Below are 25,925 nucleotides of genomic sequence, written 5' to 3'. Positions count from 1 at the left end.
GACAGCAGTCCTCTGAGACATAAGATTTTGCCCTTGACAAAGCTTGGATTGATTGATTTTATTTCCAAATGTGTTCCAATTGCAGCACAGTTACAGTTGGAGAGGGGGAAAAAAGGCTCGAGGCCTCATCATACTCTCATTTTATTAATTTTTTTAATAAAGGAGAAGGATTATTCAATATATGATTATCCAGTGGCCCAGTTTGCATAAGTTAAATTACATATCACTAATATGTTAAGTTTTATAAAATTAAAAAACACTGTTAAATGATTCCAGGATCTTTTTTTTTCTTTTTTTCCTTTCAGGCTATATACAGGTATGGTTTCATTACTTGGTTTATTTAAACTGAAGAAGACAGTGTGTCTTCTGAGACTGTAATAGACACCAACTACACATTAAACACTGAAAATGGAATTGTGGTCAAGGTGGTCTGTGGTTGTGTTTCTGTAGAGAGCCATCGTTGGGGGTCACTTTGCAGAGAGATGCCTAGGCCTTTGGGATCCCCAAGACATACTTGGTAAAACAAGACTGTGAAGCAAGGTCATTGAAGCATCAAAAGAGTTCACTCCATTTTTAAAGTAGCTGATGCCTTATATGAGGAAATAACCAAAGTGGATAGCAAAGAGTTGAAAACTTATCTTATTGGGTGGACGGTATCAAAGCTGGGTTCCACTTACCCTAGTTTTGACAGAGCTGAAGGAATTGGAGGCATACACCAGGAAAAATGTGCAGCAGAGAGAATAGGTGGTAGGAATTGTAATCTATTGAGTGCTAATTGATTGAGTGTAATCTATTGAGCATATGGCCTGTGTTTTCGAAACTCTCTCATGTCTTGCCCACTGGTAGTCTCTTGAGTGGGTGGTCATTTCTCACCTCCAAAGATGAAGAAATGGAAGCTACCAAGGTGAATGTGCCCAACAAGATTTCTGACTGTCAGTCCGGAATTCACTTTAACACTACACTAATCCTGACTTTGAATTTATAAGTTCCATGTCCTTATATTGCCGGGTCCTTTCTTCCTACTTTTTAAAACTTTCTTAGGGACTTCTAAAAACTTTTTTCTGTTGTCTCATCCTGAGCATCTGCAAACAATCAACACCTCTAAAATGAAATTCACCCAAAATAGCAGGGCCTTCTAGTACAATGAAACCCATAAAAGGCACACCTGGTATTCTTGAAAAATAAGTGCTGTTTTTGATGGATTTAAATTGGACTTCAATAATAGACATATTCAATCATGTTATATTTGACCTAAAAATCACCTCAAAGTTGTCAGATGTACCTTTGTGAAAACTTCCATCAGATAGTGTGTGCTGATGTGATTTACCGAAGGAGATTTGACATGAATGGCTAAGTTGTCAGAAGTAATGCAGTGATTTTTAAAAAGTATGTTCCCCCCCACCACGTGGAAATGGTGAGCTTTATTAGCATAAGTGCCTGTGCTGAGACCATCAGGCTTTCTCCAAATGCCCAGCAGTCTAATTGGATGGCTTCTCATCCAGGACTGTTCAGACTTCTCATCACTTCCTACTCAAGAGCTCTGATTGATTGGACAGTGATGAGTTATAAGGATTTTCTCGGAATGTGTGTCCCTAGGCTTCCATACGTCAATAGCAGAGGAACAGGGCCCGAAGAAGCCTGTGAGTTAGACTCCCAGCTTGTCTCTTGTTCCTGAGAATTATTCTCTCAGCTTCTCATAATGGGATAAGATGATTTTAGCATCTCCTTTGTTGCTTATCGACCTGCTCCATCTGCTGCTGTCCTTCAGTTTCCTAACTTAGAATCCTCTTCTCTGATTTTCCCACCAGAGGTCCTGCTTCCTTCTCTCACAGTAATTAGTCAGACTTTTCATTATTCATAATAAACTATCAAGGATATGCCAACACTGAAGTGGAGCCTGTTTTGCATTGATTCATTAAGCAAATACTTATTGAACCCGCACGAGGCACTGTTACAGGCATCGACGATAAATCAGTGAGGAAAAAGGCTCATGAAGCTTATGTTCCTGGAGTGGGATCAGATGACAAACAGATAACATGCTAGAAGGTCAGATTGTGATAGATGCTCTAGAGAAGAATAATATAGGGGTGAGGGGATGGAGGAGCTGGGAGGAGATGGCATTTTATTTTGATGATCAAGGAAGATTTCACTTATGACACTTGAACAAAAACCTGAAAGTGAGAGGAATTCATGTGGGTATCTGGGAAAGAGTCCCCGGCCAAAGGATGGGCCAGGTGCAAGGGGCCTGGGAACAGGAAGGAGGTTGCTTCGGCCGCAGGGGAGTGAACAAGGGAAAGCAAGGTTGAGGGGAGGCCAGGCGGAAAGCTAGATCACTTTGGGTCTTGTAGACCACTACAAGGGCTTGGGCTTTTACTGCAGTGATAGATGATGCCTCTGGATGGGCTTTTAGATAAAAAGTGATGTAATCTGACTCTCATTTTAAAAGAATCACTGTAGATGCGGAGTTAAAGCATAGACAAGATGAGAGTAAATGGAAGAAGCCGGGTAACACTACACTAACAGAGGAGAAAGGTGATCATGGCCTTTTATCAGGTGGACATAACAAAAGTGGAGAAATCAGTTGCATGTGGGTCTATGTTAACAGTAATTCTCTTAGCAAAGCTTGAAATGTCGTAATTACAAATGTTTCACACTTCTCCAGCTCCCCAGATTCCTACATCCAGCAAGAACATTTTCAATCTTTTGAATGTCCCTGACTCTTCTATCTCAGGTCAGGAGCTACATGACACTATGAAGAAAAAGGAAATGAGCTTGTGATTGGTAGTCCTAAAGTGAATCCTGATGCAGGGAGTCATGACTATGGGATAATTACCTCCCTCAGTCCTCAGCTGCTTCATCTATAACATGGAAACAAAAGCAGCATCCAACTCTTGGGTTTGCAGTGAAGATTAAATGACATGAATTTATGAAAAGTGCAGTAACTGGTATGTTGGCAGAGTTCAATTAACGCTAGCTATTGTTATCGAAATTACTTTTAATTATTGTTATATGCACATTCTTACCTCTAAGGCTTCAGTGAAGGCCTAACATGTTCTATTCTTCTTGGAGTCCTGAAGCTTTCTTTATCAGCGTCTGAAGCAGTGCCCGTCTGCTACATTTCTGTCTCAAGTATGTTGCTTACAGCATCTACGAGTGACAGCCTCTCTGTTCTTCTTCCTCTCCTGTACCTTGTGAATGCCCCCCCCCCTTTCTTGATCCCCAGTTTTCACTTTAATGAAGGTTGCCTCTCTCTCTCTTTCATTTCCTGGATATGTCTGGGAGCCTCTTCCTTACTCTTATTTCCTGGATTTCACACCCATGCCAACAAAACCCGACTCTGAGGAACACTCATTAGATCCTTGTATCTGTTTAGTTTGAGTAATATCTCTTTCCCAACCTTTACTCTTTCCAAGCTTCCCCTTCCTATTCATGTCTTTTCTTTTCAATCAATAATCAGTCTAGAGAGGCTGCCAGAGCTTGCTGGTTGACCCGTCCAGGCCCTACTTGCTAAGCTACCGGTGCAGCCCCAGTTCTGTCCCGTTCTCTCAAGTTCTGGGTGCAGTTTCCCTTGGCTACTCCTTGGCTGTCTTGTATGGGTGAGTATTTTGAGGGTGGATGCCTGGGAGGAGAAGCATGTCTGGTGTGTCTTTGCCTGCCAGGTGTTTTCTTATACCAGTTAGAAGGTCCCTAAATCATAGGTGTGTCTTGGTGAGCCCCACCTTCTCCTTTGCTTGCTAACAGAATCAAACGTAAGGATTGCCTCTGGGCTTCACCCTGCCGGAGTTCGAAGGCCCCATTCAACATTTATGCTCCTTGGGGACCTAATTACTCTGATGGAATTGCGGTTCCATAAAGCTGGGGGTGATCCTTTTAAAGTTAGGCTTTATGAAGTGTGCTGTGAGCCTCCCCAGACTTTGGAATTCTTCCATGAAAATAACAACACAGTATTAACTTTTTTTTTTTATTTCACATTTTTGTGGTTTCCTGATGATGGCACTTGTATTCTAGATGCATTCCACAGAGGACTCAAGAGCACTAATACACACTCAATTTTTATTAAAAAAGAAGATAAAAGAGGGTCCTCAGAGAAACAGGATGTCATTAAGAATTATTATGGAGTATAAAACTTTATTTTTAGGTCGTGACATTAGCATCCTGAAAATCGCTATTTTTTTTTAAATTTAAAGCTTGCAGTTTTTTTTTTTACTTTTTTTTTTTTTGTAAACACACTAAAGCATTTAAATAGCACTTGCTTGTTTGTGATGTTCATTTATTCCCATTCCGTTGTTCAAATAATTTCTACAAACAGAAATCTTCATTGGAGAGAGACAAAAATAAATACATTTCCTCCCCTCAAGGAGTTTCCTCTCTGGTGGGTTAAAGACAGATTTAAAATAACTCATGATTATGTAGTTGAAATTATCATTATTCTATGGTTGAGCTAGGGCTCTTTAATAGATGATATCTAGACCAGTGGGAGAAGGACTGAAGAAGCTTCTGGTGCATCTCTCTCTTTGCTGGCTGAGCAAACAGCTTAATCCTCAGCTTCTCCACCTGTCTTCTTCGGAGTGCCAATAAGTCCCCACCCATTCCCCCAACCTGGCTGACTGTGCTGGGCTGGGTTTGTGAACTGATTGCATATGTTACCAAGAAAATTATTGGGATGTCAAATGGTGGTGTCATCTTTCTGGCAACATATTCTTGAGCAGATTGTGATCCAGTGACCTACAGGCACATCATTCAAGATGCCAGTCCCACTGCTGGTCCATTCCCTACCTTTGCCTCCAGGCTGGAACCCCATCTGGCAAAGGAGAAGTACCAATAAACCCAGAATTCTATTTCTTTAGCCTTTTTCTAGATGGTCAGTCCCAATACCTGGTAAGGTGACACTTGACCCATATAGACTCATTGCCTCTTTGTCCCTTCTCCATCAGCTTTTCACATATCACACAAAAGCTTCTCTCTGCAAGTGCAATAAACTCTGCACAGATTGAAAAGAGGGATGACAATTTTCTTAAAATATTTTGAATCATGATTTTAAAAATATTTTAAGCCACAAAATAAATAAATACTTAACATATGTTAAAATATCTGCTCAGAATGGTTCCTCTTTTTACTTCCCTCCTCTGGATATCAAATACATTCCTGTCCTTTTCTCTTTTCTTGAGATAATTGTGTGTTTGTGTTCTTGTATTGCCCCAGGTTTTTCATGTCCCTTTGAAGTAGACTTAGTTTGATATTCTAGATGAATATTGTGTTTATTTAATTACATAAAAACAATTCTTTTCAAGAGTCAACAAGCATGTTCAAGCTCCTCAAACCCTGCCTTACACACATCTAGTATGAAAGTCTAGCTTGTTTAATTTATTGATATGTAATCTTCCATTAATTCCCTCCACAAATTTATTATTGTATACTGAGTAAGGTATGTTGGTAAGCACTACAAGGCTAGAAAGATAATCAAACAGATCTTGTACTGTATGACAAGCATACAGTGCAAAAGTAAGTGTAATTTAAAGCTGAATATGGCAAATGTCCAAAGAGAGATATTTAGAAAGTAATATAGAGAAAAGTGGGGTAATTAATATTCCTTTCTTTATTTTAAAATAAAGGGAAACCCTTCCATTTTTCTTACCAATATTGTTGCTTGCCTGTAAAACTCATTTTTATAGTCATTTTTAACATAAAGACTGCACCTACATTTGAGCAGGGATACAATTTTAGAACCATTCTCTTAGGAAAATTTTTTACTAAGTAAAGAAAAGTTGTTCTCTTTTATGCTGTTAAACATCTTGAATGTGGTCCCCTCCTCACAAGCAAAATAAGACACCACGTTGATCCTCAAAGAGCTCATGTTGGAGCAGGGCCAGCAGAGAAGCATGCAACTAAAAGTTCAGTTCAGACCACAAATGGCCTCATGTTGGACAAATTACTTACCATCTCCTCTTTTTCTTATCTGCAAGTAGGGAAATAATGTCTGTCTCACGGAATTCTGTTGCTGTTCTTTTCAGATCGTGTGGTCAGTGAAACTAGCAAGCATTAAGAATTAGAGGCATCCATACCTGACGGCTACCTTAGGAAGCTGTGCCAACCTGTGGTTCATGATGTCTTATAAATTGTGAAAGTATTGTGAAAAATTTCGCAGACCTGTAGAGATTAAAAACGCATCCTAAGGCACCTCCAGGGAAAATAAAACATTTTGGATGCTTAGGATTTTCTTAGTGGGAAATTGAAAATTTAAGGAATTTTCACATGTTTGCCACCTGCGAGGTCAGATTTTTAGCACTCTGTGTAATAAATTCTGATGGCATTCATCTGAATTTGTATTGTTTCCTTTGTCTTTCACCTCTAAAAATCAGGGAGGCTTGCTTGTTTGATACTTAAATTCTGGTTCCCTCTGCAAGAGGCACCTTTGTCTAATTCTCTGTCTGGAAAGCTTCTACTTCCTTGTTGCCTCTTTCTGATCTCTTCTCTCTCCTCCTCAAACATAAGCACTCATTTCTCTGTGCTCATATCGAGCTCTGCATGTATCCCTGCTGTGGCACTACAGCAGTCAGTTGTAATTGTTTTTGTATCTTCCTAATATGCACAAAATATATTGCTTAATACCTACAAGAATAACTGGTTCATAGAAACCATCCAATAAATATTGAAGTGGGGCACCTGGGTGATGCAGTTGGTTAAGTGACCGACTCTTGGTTTCAGCTCAGGTCATGATCTCAAGGTCATGAGATGAAGTCCCATGTCTGGCTCTGCAACTCCGTGCAGAGTCTGCTTGGGACTCTGTCTCCCTCTTCCTCTGTTCCTCCCCCCACCCAAAGAAAGAAAGAAAGAAATGTTGAAGGAACACAAGGAGAAAATGAGGGACAAAGGGACTGAGAAATAAAAGAAGAATAAAGAAAGAAAAAGGCAAGAAAATATCTTGCAACTTATGTCAAGTATGTTTTCCTACCTTTTCTTTTTTCTTTGATTTGAAACAGTACAGGAGTACAATGTGATCATTGTAAAATAGTCAAAAGCATTACAGAGTTAAAAATTAGAAAATGGAATCATGTTTTAGTTTTTTCACTAGATCGCATGCAGTAACTCTACTATTAATCTATTAATTTATTTTTGCAAAGCACCAAAACATTCTGTGGGTGGATCATAAATAAAATTTCCACTTGTCTGTCAATGGATATTAAAATAGTTCCCAATATTTTCATTTTTAAACATCATGCAAAAAATCTTTGCAGATAGGAATCAATATTTATGTAGAATTCTTAGAAACTGAAGAGATGGATCCAAACAAATGTGTTTTACTGTTTGATAGATCCTGCTAAACTGTCTTCCACAATCAGAGGGACATTTTCCCCCACTATTGGCGACTCTAGACATTTTTAATCCTCAACCTTTCCTTGAGGTCAATTTTATAGACAGAAAATATTATTTAATTTTTATTTTAATTTGCATGTACAAGATTAACTAGGGGGTAGAATATAATTTTTAAATGTATTTATCATTTCTTGGAATTACTTTGTATCTGTCATTTATTCATAGTTATGCTGTATCAAAGATTTTACCTTTGTGTCTACCGTATATACAGTAAATACTTTCTCTGGCTCACTTACTAGGATTTTGTATAAAATTCTTATAAAGATCCACTGTGTAATGTAATCTAATTTCTTTATAGTTGTTGATCCATGTGTCATTTGCACAGTACTTCTGTGTCAACAAGAATTAGCCAGAGCCCTCCAATCCACAGTGGTGCTGTAGAACAAGGATTTCACGCCACTTCAGTCCCAAAGGGAATCAGATCCTATATGTAAAGCAAGGCATTCCTCATGATGCTGAATATTTAATGAAATTGTGCTCTGGGTTGGACTGATATGATATGCATGTGCTGCTTCCTTCCTGGTGAACTCTTTAGTGTTCTGAAAAGCATGATAGTGATTCTGACATGCCCTTCATGGTTTAACAACTTCTTTCAAGAGAAACTGCACACCTGCAAATTGTGCTTGCATCTGATCTGGCATGATCAGAACCCTCATTATTCTGTAGCAGGTAGATTCTCTTAAGGGTAATGTATAGTGTTGAAGCTTTCCATTTTATTTTTGTTTCAGAATACCATATCAGAGGATATTTATTATATTTGCGAGTTCATTTTCCTTTTGCTCTTATTTGATTTGAGTGTCAGATGTAGAAATTTAACCAATTCACATAACCGTTAAGGGAATGTATTAACTCATTACTAGCCGTGGAAGATTACCTCCATCTGCTTCCATACTACATCACTAAGCAGCATTTTACTATAAAAAGTTTTACTGTATAAGAGCATATTTTATGTAATATAATAAATATATTGTTATAACTCCCTTTACTAAAGAATTTCCTAGAACTCCTTAGAACCAGAAAAGAAGAAAACACTTGTGTAGAAAAGCAATTCAAGTCTTTGTAAACCTCCGGAGCATCATTTATTTAGGACACACAAATATACTAATCTTGTATTGACATTGCCATCATATCAAGTTCAAATCATCTGTCTGCATTTTAAGACTAGCATTGAGTTCTAGCATGTCAATCCTTACCTAATTCCTTTTGTTTTTTAAATCAAGATATAATTTACATATAATACAATTTACTGTATTAAGGTACACAATTTGATTAGTTTTTATAGTACTATGTAGTCATGCAACTACTACCACAATCAAGATATATTTATGGATTATTTTTATCACTCCAAAATGTTTCTTTTTGTCCCTGCCTAGTTAAAAGCACTCACTCACAGGGCCCCAGGCAAGTACAATGTTTCTTGCTCCTATAGTTTTGGCTTTTCTAGAGCTTCACAAAAATCAAATCAACAGTAATAGTTTATACCCAGTATCTTGTACTCAATATAATGTTTTGCGATTCATCCAGGTTGTCACATGTATAAATATTACTGAGTAGTATTCAATTACATGTATGTAATATAATTTCTTTTATATATATAGACACATCTCTGGTAAATATATATATAAATATATACTTATATTTAAATATATTTATATATTTTTATAAATTATATTTTATAATATATTTATATATTATATATATATTTAAATACATATTTATATTTATATATAAATATATATATTTGGTTATTGAGAAACAAACTACTGTGAACATTCTAGTAAAACTCTTTGTGTGAGCACATGTATTTATTTATATGCTTAAATACCTACTGGCAAATCTGCTGAATCAAATGATAAAAGAGCCATATGGTAAAAGTATGTTCAAAGAGTTGAGAACCGCAAATTATTTTCCAAAGTGATTGTATAATTTGCACTTCCAGCAGCAAAATATGAGAATTTTAGTTTCTCCAAATCTTCCCTAGCACCTGCTTTTGTTAGTCTTTTTAATTTTAGCTCCTTGGTGGATGTGTAGTGATATCTCATTGTGGTATTAAATTTGCATTTCCCTAGTGACGAATAATATTTTTTTTTAATTTTTTTTTAACTTTTTTTTTATTTATTTATGATAGTCACAGAGAGAGAGAGAGAGAGGCAGAGACACAGGCAGAGGGAGAAGCAGGCTCCATGCACCGGGAGCCCGACGTGGGATTCGATCCCGGGTTTCCAGGATCGTGCCCTGGGCCAAAGGCAGGCGCCAAACCGCTGCGCCACCCAGGGATCCCAGTGACGAATAATATTAAGCAATTTTTTTCATGTGCTTATTTATCATTCATATCTTTGGTGATGCTTTTAATAATCTTTTAACCATTTTTAAAAATTGAATTTTTTGGATTTTTATTATTGACTTGAAACAAGTCTATATATATTTTTTATGCTATCTGATGTGAGGTAATGTTTTGAAGTATTTTTTCCTAATCCATGACGGATCTTTAATTTCTTAAAGTGTCTTTTTAAGAGCAAAGATTTTTAATTTTGATAAGGTCCAATTTATCAGGCACTCTGGCTTGTGCCTTTTGTGTATTCTGCAAGAAATCTTTGTCTACCAATCTTACGAAGATTTTCTCCTTTGTGTTTTTTAGAATGTTGTATTTTTAGCTCTTACATTCAGGGCTATAATCCATTTCAGGCTAATGTCTATATAATATGTGAAATAAGAGCCAAGGTTTATCTTTTCTTTATCTAATTGTCTCAAAATTATTTTCCTCATATAATTACTATGGTACCTTTGTTAAAAATTTGTTGACATGTGTCATTCCATTTCTGGATTTTCTAGTTTCTTCCAGGGATTATATGCATATAATCACACTAGTACAACACTCTCTTGGTTATGTTAGCTTGTTAGCTTTATAGGAAGTTTTGAAATCAGGATGTGTAAGTCTTCCAAATTTGTTATTTTTCAGAATTATTTTGGCTACTGTAGGTTTTTGCATTTCTATGAAAATATTAGAATCCACATGCCAATTTCCACACAAGAAAACAATCAGAATAAAAAAAAGAAAACCCAAAAAACTCTAGACCAATTTAGAGAGAGTCAACATCTAAAAAATATTGAGCCATCTGATCTATGGACATGGTATATGTCTCCATTTTTTTGCAGTCTTTAATTTCTCTCAACAATGTTTTGTAGTTTTCGGTGTAGAGTTTTGCATGTTTTTGTTAAGTTCAAAAAATTTTGTTACATTTTTTGGACATGAGTAAACTAAGGAACTTGGATGGGAGAGCATCCTGAGTTATCTTGGTGGGCCTACTGTGTTCATGAGGATCCTTTTAAGAGGGAAAGAAGAGTGTTAGAGTCAAAAGAGATGTGTCAAACAGGAGTGATGGGAAGAGTGGGGCCATGAGTGAAGAAATACCTTATCTACTCTTACACTCATCCTTTAATTTCTCATGAACAGTTATATGTCTTAGTTCTAAAAGTTATATTTGAAGATTTATTTGAAGGTTTAAGCTTTATCATTTCAATCTCATCATTTGTTTTCTTGACCTTATAATACCGGTTTGTTGAACAATATTTATTTTTTAAAAGATTTTATTTATTTATTTTGAGAGAGAGGGAGACATTGTGAGTGGGTGAAGGGACAGAGAGAGAGAGAGAGAGAGAGAGAGAGAGAGAATTCCAGGCAGGCTCCATGCTCAGGCTTCAGCACTGAGCCTGACATGGGGCTCAGTCCCACGACCCTCTGATCATGACCTGAGCCAAAATCAAGAGTTGGATACTTAACAGACTGAGCCATCTAGGCACCCCAGAATAATATGTACTTTAAAGTTCATATTTGATAACATCATAACCTAGGTCGCCTATGGATCCATTTTATAATCTGTATGATTTTCCATGGGTCCTTCCTTTATGCATGGAAAGTTTTGATTGAATGTAAGACATTGTGTAAAAATGTTATAGCTTCTGGCTGACATTGTCTTCCTCTGGAGACCATTCTCTTTGTTTTCTGGTAGATAGCTATAATAAAAGGAGATTAAAGATAATCATAGCCTAAGCTCATTAAGGGCTGAGTTGCCAATGACATCAGGCTTAGACTAGAATAGATCATTTTAGTCCTTAGACACAGATCTCCAGAGGCACCAATTTAGAGCCAGGATCACTGCTCCCTGGGGAGCTCTAGTGTTTATCTTCTCAGCACCTCATGACTTGAACATTCTGCTCTGTTATGCAGGTATTTTTCTGCTTGGTTTCTTAGTCTCTCACTCTTCCCACCTTAAAGATTTGGCAAATGCTTCAAGAGTCTAATCTAGTGGTTCTCAATCAGGGTGATTTTTCTTCTCAGGAGACAATGGACAATATCTAAAAATATTCTTGTTTTTCACAACTCTGGGGGTAGGGGGCAGATTGCTACTGACATCTAGTGGGTAGAGGCCAAGGATTCTGCTAAACATTCTGTATGTCCTATAGAACAACCCTCGTGATAGAGAATTATCTGGCCTGACATGTCAGTAGTGCGGAGGATGAGAAGCCTGGGTCTAAACCACTGGATATCAAGCTAGTAAGCCACTACCTCTCTTCTCTCATAGAATTTTCCTCCAGACTTGACTGTCTTGGCAGCTGCAAAACTCCATATTGAAAAAAAAAAATCCTCAGCCTCACAAGGTATTAAATATCTTTGCTAGTTTTCTGTCTTGTAGCAGTGAGGCTCTGCCAAGCATCTCAGCTTCACCTCCTGTGCCAAGAATAGGCAAATCCCTAAGGGTAAACATGGCTTACGGAAAATTGTGCTCACTTCAATGTGCCTTCTTTTCTCCTCAAGTCCAAAGTTGTGTCTGTTTATTCCCAATTGTTCTTGACCAGAGCACCAGCCTCTACAAGCTACCCTGTCATTGCTAGAGGCCATAGTATTCCTAGCTGGTGAGAAAGCAAGAAGGGATAGACAGAATTCAGCTCAGAGAGATAAATGAAGAAAAGTGTTCCTTAGTTGATGGGAGACAGGAAGTAGGCTCAATGTCTTCTTCACAGCCAGTAAAAGGAAGCTGAGAAAATCTTTTGCAGAAGATCTGCTTGATCCATGGCTTTAAAGGAAGATGTAGGCTAGAGAGGTAGGAGGGAAAAAGAGGGAACCTCATGACAAGGAAAGCAGTAAAGCCATAAGCTGAATCTGTAATACTCTCAAGAATCACATCCCGTTTAAAACCTGGTTTTGGAGACTGGCATGTGTCTGAGTCTGACTTTTTGCACTGAGAAGACTGAATACAGAGAGAAAGGGTCTCTGCACCTCAAATGAGGCTGAAATACAACTCTTCACTGCATGAAGAAGCCAAATGTTCAGAAGGAAGGCAGGCTAACAGAACTAGTCATTCTAATATCAGTTCATTCCTGTGAAATTTTGTTATTTAAAACAATGCAAGTACATTTAGGACATCAAAAGATACAAAATTGGATACTAGCTGTTGAAAACAATGAGAAATGATGACAGAAGACAATTTAAAAAAAGGTAAAAGGGCCAGATTAAAATCTTGGGATTTATAAATATTGGTATTAAAGAACTTAATAGATTACATGAAACATGGAATGGACCCAAAGGAAAAAAGTTATTTGAAGATGATATGGAAGAAATCACCCAGAATCCAGTAGTGTTGGGAAAAATAGTTAAAACTGGAAAATCATTAAGGGAATGAGTGTAGATTGACAAGCCCCACTATAGGTTTGACAGAATTTCTGGAATAAAAGAGGGATAGAGTGGTGGAGAATAATATATAAAGACATAATAGGTGAGAGTCCTTAGGGAATACACAACAAAAAATACACAACAAATGGCATGCAAGAAAAACAAAAACAAATCCGCAATTTAATACAGAGAAATGAGATTGTAAAACATTAAAGAGAAAGAAGAAAAATCTAAACATTAGTGTCTAGAGAGAAAAAACAAGTTATCTGCACATGAAGTGTATTTTGACTGAGAACAGACTTATCACCCAGAAGAAAGTCCAAAAGACAAGAGAATCATCTATTCAAAATCCTGAGGGAGACTTACTGTTAGCCTAGACTTTTATACTCAGCTAAATCTTCATTCCTTTGTAGGGGTAAGAAAAAGGCATTTATTAGTTATACAAAGTCTGTTGACCAGTTATAGAATAATACTACAAGATTTATTACAATATGCAGTGTAGGTAGTGGTGATGGGAACTCAGAGCATGGGCAAGAGGATAAAAGTGAGCACAGAAGAAATGAAATGAAAATATATCTGTAAATTAAAGAGCATTTTTGGTGTTTATATAGGTAAAACTAAACATACCAAAAGCAATAACATAATGGTGGTGCTATGCATTGTTTAAGGCATGCTAAGATTTTTGACAAGTTTTGCATTGGAGAAAACATTGAATAACTTTAGACTTTACCCAAATTTAGCTCCACATTTTTCTAATAATGTATTTGAATTTTAAGAACATAATTTATAGCTTCAAATCAGTAGAGATAAATAGACGATAAAAATCTTTGCCCAATAGAAATCAGGAAAAAGAAAAAAGAAAACAAAGAAATGGTAAACAACTCAATTTTAAAAGTCCCTATCATATATAAATTACTTTAGAAAATAAAAAATAAAATCATCCAACTTATTCTATGAGACTTTTATAACTTTTATACCTATATAAAAAAAGGCCAGTATAAGACAAAAAAATGGGCCAATTACACTTTTGGTTACAAGTCCAAAGATCTGAAATGAATGCCGAGAAATAGAATTCAGTGGTGTTCTAAGCAATGACAGATTATGACAAAATAGATTTTAGCAATAATTTGAGGCCATCTTCATATTAGAAACTATATTAATAGCAAAAAAAAAGGAAAGGAAAAAAAGGAAAGAAAAAAAGAAAAGAAAAGAAAACCAGAAACTTGAAAGTATCACTTATTGACAAGCCAACACGATTTCTTATGATAAAACTACCCTTACAATATGACTGGAATAATTACTACAAATAAGTCTTTTTTTTAATAAAAAAGCATGCTACACAGTCAAAAGTCACCAAGCATCAAAGAAAGAAACCATGAGAGTTTACCCTAGGCATGCAAAATTATTTTAATATTAGAAAATCAGTGCATGTAATTCATTACCTTTCAAATTAAAGACAAAAATCATATTGACTCACGGGAAGCATATTACCGACTTTACACATGATTTTAAAAATAACTTAGGAAATTAGGAATAGAATTTATTGTTAAAAATTACAATAGACTCTAGTGTCAGATTGTTAGCTTTCAGATATCTACAAGAAACATAATGCTTAATGATGAAGTGTTGGAAGTTTTTCTCTTGGGACCATCGTACAGCATGCCATTTCTCACTGGCATGTAGAGGGCATCCTTCTATAGTTTTCCCTAAGAAAAATGTAAAACACTGGTTGAGGGCAGCCCCGGTGGCATAGTAGTTTAGCGCCGCCTGCAGCCCAGGGTGTGATCCTGGAGACCTGGGATCGAGTCCCACGTCGGGCTCCCTGCATGGAGCCTGCTTCTCTCTCTGCCTGTGTCTCTGCCTCTCTCTCTGTCTCTCATGAATAAATAAATAAAATCTTAAAAAACAAACAAACAAACGCTGGTTGAATTGTGATAGTTCTCTGCTCAAATCCCTACAGCAGGTCTCAGTTTCAGAGTGGGCCAGAGGTCCCTGCAGGATCTGGTTCTCTTACCTTCTCTCTGCTTTCCTGCCCTAATCACGTTTCAACCCCACTGTCCTCTCTGGCATTCCCTAAGCATGCCGGGCACACTCCTGCCTCATGGCCTTTCCCCACACTGTTTCCCCTGCCTGGAAAGCTCTTATCCCATCTTTCAGGTTTTCCCCACTTGTAGTCATTCCCTAAGGGTCACCTTGACTCCCCTATGTAGTCCTGCAGCCCCTACCCCGAGGTCCCCCTTCTCTGATCCATGTTTCTGTCCCCTATAACTTACCATCATATTATATACAACCATGTTATACATTTTTTGTCAAATATACTATGTATTGTTTGTCTGCTTTTGCTACAACTTAAGTTTCACTGGGACTGGGATCACGTCTGTTTTTATACCAAAGGCCTAGGAATAGTACACCACATTTAGTAGGCAGTCAAGCAATATGTGTTAAATGATACAATGAGGAAATTTTGTGCCAAAGCTACATACATTTAGGAGTATTTTTTGGCATGAGAGACTCCTAACTCTGGGAAACGAACAAAGTGTAGTGGAAGGGGAGGTAGGAGGGGGGATGGGGTGACTGGGTGATGGGCACTGAGGAGGGCACTTGATGGGATCAGCTGGGTGTTATACTATATGTTGGCAAATCAAACTTCAACAAAAAAAAATTAAGAAGGAAAAAAAAGTATGTTTTGGAAAAACATATATACATAAAGAGAGTCACCTTGGGTCTTTTGAATGAATTATCTGTATTCTAAAATGAGCACTTTGGGGCAGCCCGGGTGGCTCAGCAGTTTAACACTGGCTTTGGCCCAGGGCGTGATCCTGGAGACCCGGGATTGAGTCCCACATCGGGCTCCCTGCATGGAGTCTGCTTCTCCCTCTGCCTGTGTCTCTGCCTCTCTCTGTCTCTCTCTGTGTCTTTCATGAATAAATAAATAAAATTTTAAATAAAATAAAATGAGCACTTTTAAATATACACATTAGTAGTCTTTATTTTATTCATTTAAATACTTGTTTTTTCTCCCCAGCAGGACTTCAAGATGCTTATAAGAAATACTGTGTCTGCTAATACTTTTATATGTTCCAAAGTGGTACGAGAGGCTGGTTAGAATGATGTCTGTCATATAGTAAGTCCCAGATGATTATTTTCTTCTTTTCAGTTTGTGGAAGAATAAATATGAGTACTGGGGAAATAAATGAGAGTTACTTTAAATTAATTCTCCCACATACACCTTTTCTCAGACAAGCCCAACTACTGTGTCTGAAACATCCTGCTGTTTCAGGCATCTGTGTCTTTACACATGTTGGCCTACCAGGAAACTTTCCATGTTTCTGAATCCTGTCCTCCTTCCACGCTCACCCTAGTGCTTACCCCCACAAGCAGTCTGCCTGGCCATCCCTCTGTAATCTTTGTCCTAGCCCCTTCATGTGAAGTATAAAAGTATCAACAAATACAAACAAAAAACAAATATAAAAATTTAACAAATGCTTTAGCAAGTGCTTATTAGATTTTCATTCTATATTCTGCATTATGCTAATAAGTTTATTTTATCACCTAGTTTAATCCCTCTCAGTGATGCTCTGAGATTTTAGGTGTTATTTCCAATATTTACAAGTGAAAACACTGAAGTTCAGAGATGAAAGTTAACTTACCCAATTCTCAGATAGTAAGTGGTGGAATTGGAACGATACCATTTGACTTCTTCAAGCCAGAGAATTTTATGTTGAATTGTTGATGTAGGCAGGTTGAGTCTGAGAGCCCTGGGGAATGTCCCACAGGACCAGCCAAGAGGGTCCTTGACTTCATCCAAGGTAGAAATCAACTTTGAGCCAGAGAAAGTGGAAACAGTGTTTATTGAATAATGTAAGTGACAGGTAGAGAGTAGCAGATGGAGTGTCTGCGTGACTCGGAAAGAAATGAGAATGAGTCTTATTGTTGCTTGGGGCTAAGGTTTTTATTGGAAAGGGGTCTGGGATACATGTTCCTTTAGGAATCTAGAGGAGGGTCCAGTCAAAGACAAGTGTCAGATGAACAAGAGGTGTTATTCCATAAATTACCAAGGGTAGGGGGGATGTTGATGCCAGCATCAGTTGAGGTTTGTTTGAAGCTAATGGAACATGTTTAGGATCTGGCTCTTCTTGGATGTCATTAGGTGTTTGGGGCCTGGGACAAAACACAGAGAATGATGAACATAGCTTCTTTGACTTATTCAGAGGCAAAATACAGAACATAAATAAATGGGGCCTCACAGAAAAAGAGCAGAGATGGAGACTTTCTCAAATGGAGTCCTTTCAGCTTCTCTACTTCACTGTGATAGTTGATCAAACTGTCTGACTCTTCAACTATATTAGAGGTCTGTTTTGGAAGAAATGTTATCATTTAGGTTTCATACATGGAGTGCCAGAACAATTTCTGGTAAAAGGCATTAGGTAACTATAGGTTGAAAAAAAAATGGATGAATGAATAATCTATGGAGGAGGTGGCAAGAAATTGGGAAACATATAGTAATTTGAAACCAATCTGGGAGAGCTTTTTATAATATTTAGTGAGTTTGGGCTTTATCCTATAAGTTTTTAGTTGCTAATACCACATTTGACATTGAAGAATTACATATTAAGATAATACATTTTCAAAAGATGACCATGGCAGGCAAATTTTGAAGAGAGCAAACTAGAAGCAGAAAGAACTTCTAAGAGGCTATTTCAGTAAATGATAGCCAGAGCACTCACCAGAACAACAGGTCTGTCAACAAAGCACCTCAAACTCAGTAAGTTTTGGCATGAGTCAGGAGTCTGGGCAAGACTTAGCTGGGTCCTCCACTCATGGTCTCCCAGGACTGTAGTCAAGGTGTTAGCCAGGCTATGTCTTATCTGAAGCTCAGAGTTCACTTCCAAGCTCATGTGGTTGTTGGCAGAATTTAGATCAGAATTTGGACTAAGGTCCCCTTCTCTTGTGGGCTGTCACCTGGGGGCTATGTTCAGGTCCTTTCCAAGTGACTTTCTCTTAGGCATTCTCATAACATGGCAGATCACTTCTTCAAACCCCTTAGGAGAATCTCTCAGTCTAGGTTGCTAAGGCTCCATCTTCTATAATATAACATAATCATGGGGGACTATCCCATCATCTTTGATATATTCTATCATCTGGAAGCTGTCTCAATTCTCCCTGCATGCAAGAGGAGGGACCTTCCAAGATGTGTTATCTATTGTGATTCACTGTAGGGTACGTATACCACAGGATTTATTTTAAGCTCAGACATTGAGGTGCAAGGGTTGCCTACCTACCATACTGGCATGCTAAGATTGTAGACTCCAAAGCCAGATGGATTGGCACTATGTAACCATAGGCAGGTAACCTAGCCTCTTTGTGTTTCAGTTTCCTCATCTGTAAATGAAGAACATAACACATCGCACTGAAATGAGGAAGTGCATGTGAATAACATAGAACTTACCGAGTGCTCATTTTACGTTTCTCAATATCACTATAGATTGGTCAAGATGGCCCTAACATTCTCTTTATCTTGACTAAACGTTAGACTGGCCCCCGATCTCTCTTTTCTTGGAGCACATATTTTAGAAAACTTATAGTTGTGAATTCTTTCTCTGCTCCTTTAAGATATAAGTCTTCTCCCAGCCTTTTGCCTGTTTTACCACCCAGGAATGTCTCAAGGACCTGGACTGCCATCCCTTTGCAATGTAATTATTAAGAAAGATAGCACCCTTATCTTCCAGTCTCTGAAAGAAAGTAGGATTCTAATTCTGATAAGGTACAATTAGCAAATACAGATTACTTAATCACATTGACCAATCTCCTCCCTAATGTCCTCTAGTACTTTTCTCCCAGCTCACCCCAGAGCTTAAAAACTTCCTATGGTTTAACACCAAAGAATTTTAAGTGGACTTGAATCTCTCTCCTATTGCAACAGTCTTTTTTTTTTTTTAAGATTTTGTTTTTTTATTCATGAGAGACACACAGAGAGAGGCAGAGACATAGACAGAGGGAGAGGCAGGCTCCTCGCAGGGAGCCCGATGTGAGACTAGATCCCAGGATCCATCATACCTTGAACTGTAGGCAGACGCTCAACTGCTGAGCCACCCAGGTATATCATCCTATTGCAATAGTCTTAAATAAAGTATTCCTTGTCTGTTTAATTCTATCTGGTACATTTTTTTCTTTGGCTGTATCACAGTAATCCATAGGAGAACTCTCCTTTTCTGACCTGACTCATGGTTAGCAGGTTTGAAATATGGCCAATGAGCAAAGAAGAGAATCTGATTTTTGGCATCATTCTACCTTTCCTTTTTTCTACCTGTTTCTCCTGAGGGAATGTTGCCCTGTTGGGTAATTAAGACCCTTCATGTAATGCCCACATTTCAGACCCATTTTTCCCCTTTGCTACTTGGTTCATATAATATCTGTCATATAATAAAGGATATTATACTAATTTTCTCCTAGGGGTAAATGTTAGATAATGACTTCCTATTACCTTCGAAGAGAATTTCTACTTTAGCAAGGGGACTTTCTTCACTCAAAATAATTTTCCTGAATCATCGAACTTTATCATTAATTCCAACCTAGAGAAGAGGCATTAAAAGACACTGGCACTTTCTAAAAACTTACAATTAACTAAAAAAAATTGCAGCCTATTTAGCCTACAAGTTGGCCCTGGTTTTGAAAAAAAAAAAAAGGACAGGCTATACATTTATGCAGATAAGAAATGAATGAGGAGATCCACAGTGAAACGGAGAGAAAGTCAAATGTACATGGGTAAATAACTCATTAATTCTTTTCTGTGGTTTAGAAACAAATAGATAAAATGACATGTATCTTCAATTATTATTGTCAGAAGGCTTAAAAATAATTTAGTATGTCTGATATCATATAAATGTCCCAGAAGCTTTATCTCTAGTGTATAAACACAAGTCTTACCAGTTTAATACATGTCCTTCCAGAGAGTTGCTCTCTCTCAGTGGCTAATCATAATTTCAGAGGACACTGATGTTCAAATAAATAAATCTCCTTAATTGAGGCAATATAGGACCATATATCAGAAACTTTGTGTACATGTACGTGCGTGTGTATGTGTGTAAAATGGTAGTATGTGGAAGAATAAGGTAAAAAAACTGCTCTATTTGATCTGCTTTCTGATTTAGGAACTGTGTGTGTGTGTGTGTGTGTGTGTGTGCGCGCGTGTGTGTGTTGGGGCTTGTGCTCAGAATGCTTTATATCAAGGCAGAACTGCACCAGGTCTTCCAAACTCCAGAAGGAGGTATACAGAACCTACAGGAGGACATTCTGTTGACTGAGCAGAATGTTAATATTTCAGAAAATGTTATCTGCATTTTTGGAGAAAATGTTGATTCAGTATGATTTCCAACTTTGGAAACTTAGTTTGTAGGACTTCCTATACTTGGATGATCCTGAATATTGACTCTTACCAGAAAATACCGGCTTCCTGGGGCTTATTTTTGCAAAACTAGAAATCTTACTTCTAGAATGAGGAGTCCAGTAAAACCAGCTATAGACATGTAAAGATTTCATCTTTGATTTTAATTTTTTTAAAGTTTTAATAGAGTAAAAAGAAGTGGTGGCTTGCAAGCATGAAAATAAATTGGAAAAACAAATCCAAATAAGTCGTAAAACCCAGTTCTCTTCAAGCTCAGAAAAGTGGTGTTTTCTTGATTTGCCTTCTATGTGGTGTCAGAGGATTTCTTGGTCATTCAGGTGACTTGTTCCTGCAACACCAGGCTCTTTCTGGCTGTTTTTGAGGCCTGGGATTTGGACTGCAAAGATGGGTTGTGACCTAACCCCGTAGGTATCATGCACATTTCAGTACAATAGGACTTAAGAGTTCCAGAGAAAAGCTCCCCACTTGGTAAGGGCTTGTGCTATTCTGTCCAAGACGGAAGTGTGGGGAGAGAAGAGTTATGTTTCAGTGGCAGAGCAAGTTAAGTAGCGTGTTAGGCTCCATTCCACTAAAGGAGACCTTGTGAGCAAATGCCAGCTCCTTAAATCTCCTTGCACTTTCATGCATGAGACGATGTCAGTGATAAATGACGTGGAAACTAAACCACCGTGAAGTACTTCAGACAGTCTCTCTAGAATTAAGCTGGTCACGTATAGATCTAGGAGTCAACCTTTTCAATCTGCAGGGAGCAGCCAAGATCATGACCTACAACCAAGGCAGGAGGGAAGGCTTAACTTGAATAAAGGGAAAAGTGCTGTGAGATAGGCAGCTTCTTACTTTATTAAACAGAGAAGCTGGGGCAGGAAATTAGATCCCGGGTTAGTGTGGACATAGATTTTTGATACATTTCAAAAGGCCTGGACTTGACTTCCTGGAATTATTCACACACACACACACACACACACACACACACACACACACACTCAGTCACATGCTCACACCCCACCTCCTTCTCATGGGATAGGACTGGTGGGGAGAGGCATGTGCCAAGCACTGCTGGTCTTTGACTCACAGTGAGACCTTGAAGACTTTAAGCAGAGAATCTCCCTCTCAGTGTTGTCTGCCTTAGGGCTCTGCACAAGAGCAGGTGTCCCCTTTATGCCCGTGTGGCCCCGTGGTGCTGGGGGCCAGAGGTGCACAGACAGTAAAGATGTGATACCTTGGCCGTTGAACAGGATTGTGTAAATTAATGATTTCCCAGATGTTCTTCCCCGGTCCTGCTCTCTGACACAGGAGTTAAACCATCAATTTTGCAGAGCCATCAGGGCTGTAGCTCTGAGTCAACTCAAGAGGGAGCACAGAGATAACCCTCCTCCCCCCTACGAAATCAGACACATGAGGCTGAGAGGAGAACAGAGAAGAAACTGGAAGCAGTGGCACAGGGCTTAAAGGAACATGGGATGGTGATAAATGTGCAAATGTGTGCTTAGGAGAAAGAAAGGAAAGTGCACAACTGCGTGCCCTCCTTAAGCTCTCCTGGGACTGACGCAGAAGTGGTTTCAGTGAAAAGGCCTCCACGAATAAGGAAATCCTTTCTGCTTCAAATGGCTCCCAGTTTCTGATGGCATCTTTCTTTCAGTCTTGTAACATTCACATCTCTAACCAAAACTGACAGTATCTAAAGTAAAACATGAAGCACATTTCCTAAAACCTTCGAGAGAATCAGTGTGTCAACTGTATACTCCCCAAGTGCACAGACTGCCATTTATAGCCATAGAAGGGTAAAAAACACTTGGTGCAGGGAAAAAAATCCTGGACTAGCTGTGAAAATCCTGGTTCAATCACAGACCCATTATTTCACCTCCATGTCCCGGTGAGCGAGAGGTTCCTGAATATTCTGTACTTCACTTGGAAAGAAAGTGGGGTTTGGAAGACATATAGGATATCCCTGTCTTACTTAAGTATTATATAAAAAGTAGCATGTAGACATGTCTTGTGGACCACAAAGCAAGTGATTACTATACATGTTAATTTTCTTTGTTAGTCTCCCTTGTTCGTGTATGTGACAGGGAAATAATAACAAGAATACATATTTGTGAAAAGTTATTGCCTGTTCTACGGCACTTTTCTTAGAGCAGTTGTCCACAGTGTATTCTGACATTCAGTTTTGATGTTTTACCATCAAAACAATAGAATCGTCCATAAATCTATAAAACACCACTCAGAGTTGAACCATCATAACATAACATTTAATTCCTTTTATATTAACTTTTTTGAAATTTTGTTTATTTATTTATTTATTTGAGAGAGAGAGAGTGCATGGAAGCAGTGGGGAGGGAAGTTGGTGAGGGAAGAGTAGAGGGGGAGGGAGAGGGACAAGTAGACTCCACCCTGAGTATGGAGCATGGGGCTGAATCTCATGACCCTAAGATCATGACCTGAGCTGAAATCAAGAGTCAGACACTTACCTGACTGAGCCAACCAGGTGCTCCTTTTCTATTAACTTTTAATTTTCACATATATTTTTACTGTAAAAAATGCCATCATAGGGCGCACATTATGTTGTATTTTATGAGTTAATGTCATATGGTAAAACATTCTAGGCATGGTCCTACACTTCTCTCTGGTCTTCAGAATTACTGCTTCATGGATGCAGGATGTTGCATAACATTGATGGATTCACACTTAATCAACCCTCTCTCACGAGTTGCTTATATTACTATCACTGTTTGGTCAATGAAGCCTGACAAAGTGCTTTGTATCATGAAAGAAGATTCAAAATAGAGTAAGCATGGCTATCAGAATCATTTTAAGATGGAGTCGGAGGGCCATAAGGCAAATCAGACTATGCACATCCAAAACCAAAAAGAACTTTAGCAAACCTGTTAGTTCAATAGCCAATCATGTATAGATGTTCAGCTTAAACTCACCAGCACCAAGCATAATTCATTCAGAAAAATTTGGGTAAGCCTGTGATTTCTGCTTTTAAAACTCCCTGTCTCAAAAAAATAAAAATAAAAAAATAAAAAATAACCCCCCCCCCCCCGTCTCTTGCTTACAACTTGGAGCACACTTTCAATTTGACTGAACTCTGTGTATGCTGCACTGCAATCCCTAAGACCCCATATCAACACATCCATTAATTTGGCAGTTTGTAGTTTTGCCGTTCCTTGGTGGGCAGCATCCATTCGCAAAAATGGGGCTATCAATTTTGGCAGCTCAGGAGCCTGCTGGTTGTGCATTTGGGTTCCCAAATTAAGGAGGGGGTGACCTGGCCTCATTTCAAGAGCTCAGCATTTGAGGTTGAATAATGCAGAATCCATGAAGAAATTAGAAAGAAAATCAAATGCACTATGCATAAGCCTTGAAACCTATACTCTCTTCATAAGAAGTCTAATATAGTTGAATGGCAAACTCCCCATAGCATCAATTTGATTTAACAAAATATATTAAGGAGCTACTATGTGGTGAAACTGTCATCTCTAGGGAGTGAGTAATGGTTAAGTTCAAAGACTCTGACCCAAAGGCCTGGGGTGACATCTCTGCTCTGTTACATAATGATTGAGTAAGTATAGCAGGCGACTTCATCTTTTTAAGATCCAGTTCTTCAGTTGAAAAAAATGGGAAAATGTGAAATAATACAAGTAAAATATTTAGTTCATCTCTAGCATACGATCAATGTACCAAAGCATAGCTCTTGTTATGATTCTTATGTATCTTTTAGGCTAAGCACTATAGGCAAATTATTCTGCTTCTCTAAGGCTTGATTTCTATACCTAGAAAATGGAATTCATACTAAAATTTACCTTATGGTCTGTTATAAAGTTTAAAGGAAGTAATGCATACAAGTAACTCAGACCAGTGCCTAGCACAAAGCAGTCCTTCAAAAAATGTGAGTTATTCTAATTTTTCTTTTAGTGATCAGAGCAGCTTGGGTGGACATGTATTGCCACCTCTCCTTGCACTGGTCAGGACATGAAATCCTTGAGGGATTAAGCAACCTAGGTCAGTGAATTACCTATCCATTGTATGTAAGTGCCAGAGTTTAAATTAGCTCTTCTTGACTTCACAGCTTTCCAAACTCTGGGAGGATTCCAGATGAAGGAGACAAGGTTCTTGATCAGAATCCTCTAATCCCGCCAAGGAAACTACCAAGCATGGCTATCCAGGATGGAGGCAGAGGTGCCTTGAGGACTGAGGTTGGTGTGGGAGCCTGTGCTGGGAGGACCAGGGCACAGTGAATCCTGCCTGGGGACGGGGCAAGGGTTGGGGGTGCTGGGGAGACTTGTCCTTCTGCTCCCTGAACTGATACCAATTGTGAATTCCAGGAGAGCAGTGTCAAAATGAACTTAATATTTCTCAAGATGAGAAAAAGCGCCCTTGGGGAAGAAAAACCTGGTTGGGCTTTGACATTCAATTTCCAAGCACTTTAGCTTCTAAGAGAACTCTAAGGACGCCTTCCTAACTCACTTTTCTGCTACATTTCCTTGGCCTCTCTTTTCCCTGCAGGCTGCTGCTCAGGTCACAGGCCATAGGTTCTTTCCCTGTGCTCTGGGCCCTCAAAGGCAGAATTTCTGACCTAGGCTTTTCTAGCACAAAGGCTGAAATAGAGGGTTGAAAAGTGGAAAAACAAAATGAATGAGGAATGAGGAAAAACCCACAGTCCTGTTTTCCTTTTCTATAATTCATTAGCTGCTAATTTAATGGAAATGTATTGCATTAAAAAAATTAAAATCCCAGTAAAGTCCTTGTAGTTTGGAATATGATTTTGTATTTTATGGGGAGTTAAAAAGGACCTTTTTGTTTGGATTAATATTTGGAGTGACATGTCTTTCAGCACTGGCTGTACTGGTGTGTTTGCCTAGAGGAGTCATTAGAGCATTTCTGAGTAAGTTGTAGGTTGAGTAGGTGCTGGACAGTAACCCTCGTTGTTTCAGCAAATACCAGGGATGACTTGTTCAAGGTATCAGGGCAGAAATAGGCTGCTGTTACTCCTTTCACCCAGAGGGGTCTTATTCTCCATCCAGCCTTATGTAGAAGCAGCAGGCACTAGGTCGGAGCTGCTCTGCTTGGAAGCAAATGGGTCTGGCCCTTGGATGATGCCAGAAGGTTAAATCAAGCTCAGAATCCCAGTCCACACACATTTTTTTATTAGTACAAAATTTCGTCTGTGTAATGGCAGCAACTGTATTGCACTTGTCCCAAATGGCTATGCCTCTCTTCGTTTGCCTGTGAACTCCCTGAAGTGAGATGTACTTTTGCACAGCATCTGGGTGGGAAGGCTGCTCGGTAGCAGTATGACAGAGTGAGTGGTAAAAGCAAGGATCCTGGTGGGAGGAAGCCTGGGTTTAATGCTGGTTCTGCTACTCACCCTGTAACATTGGCCAAATTACTTGACTTCTCTAAGGCATCAGCTTCTTCATCTATAAAATCAGGCTAATTTTTAGTGCTTATCTCAAAGGGCAGGTATTTGGT

Source organism: Nyctereutes procyonoides, unplaced genomic scaffold (assembly GCF_905146905.1).
Source record: "Nyctereutes procyonoides isolate TBG_1078 unplaced genomic scaffold, NYPRO_anot_genome, whole genome shotgun sequence".
In the NCBI taxonomy this organism is placed as follows: Eukaryota; Metazoa; Chordata; class Mammalia; order Carnivora; family Canidae; genus Nyctereutes; species Nyctereutes procyonoides.
This window is presented reverse-complemented; position numbering follows the sequence as displayed.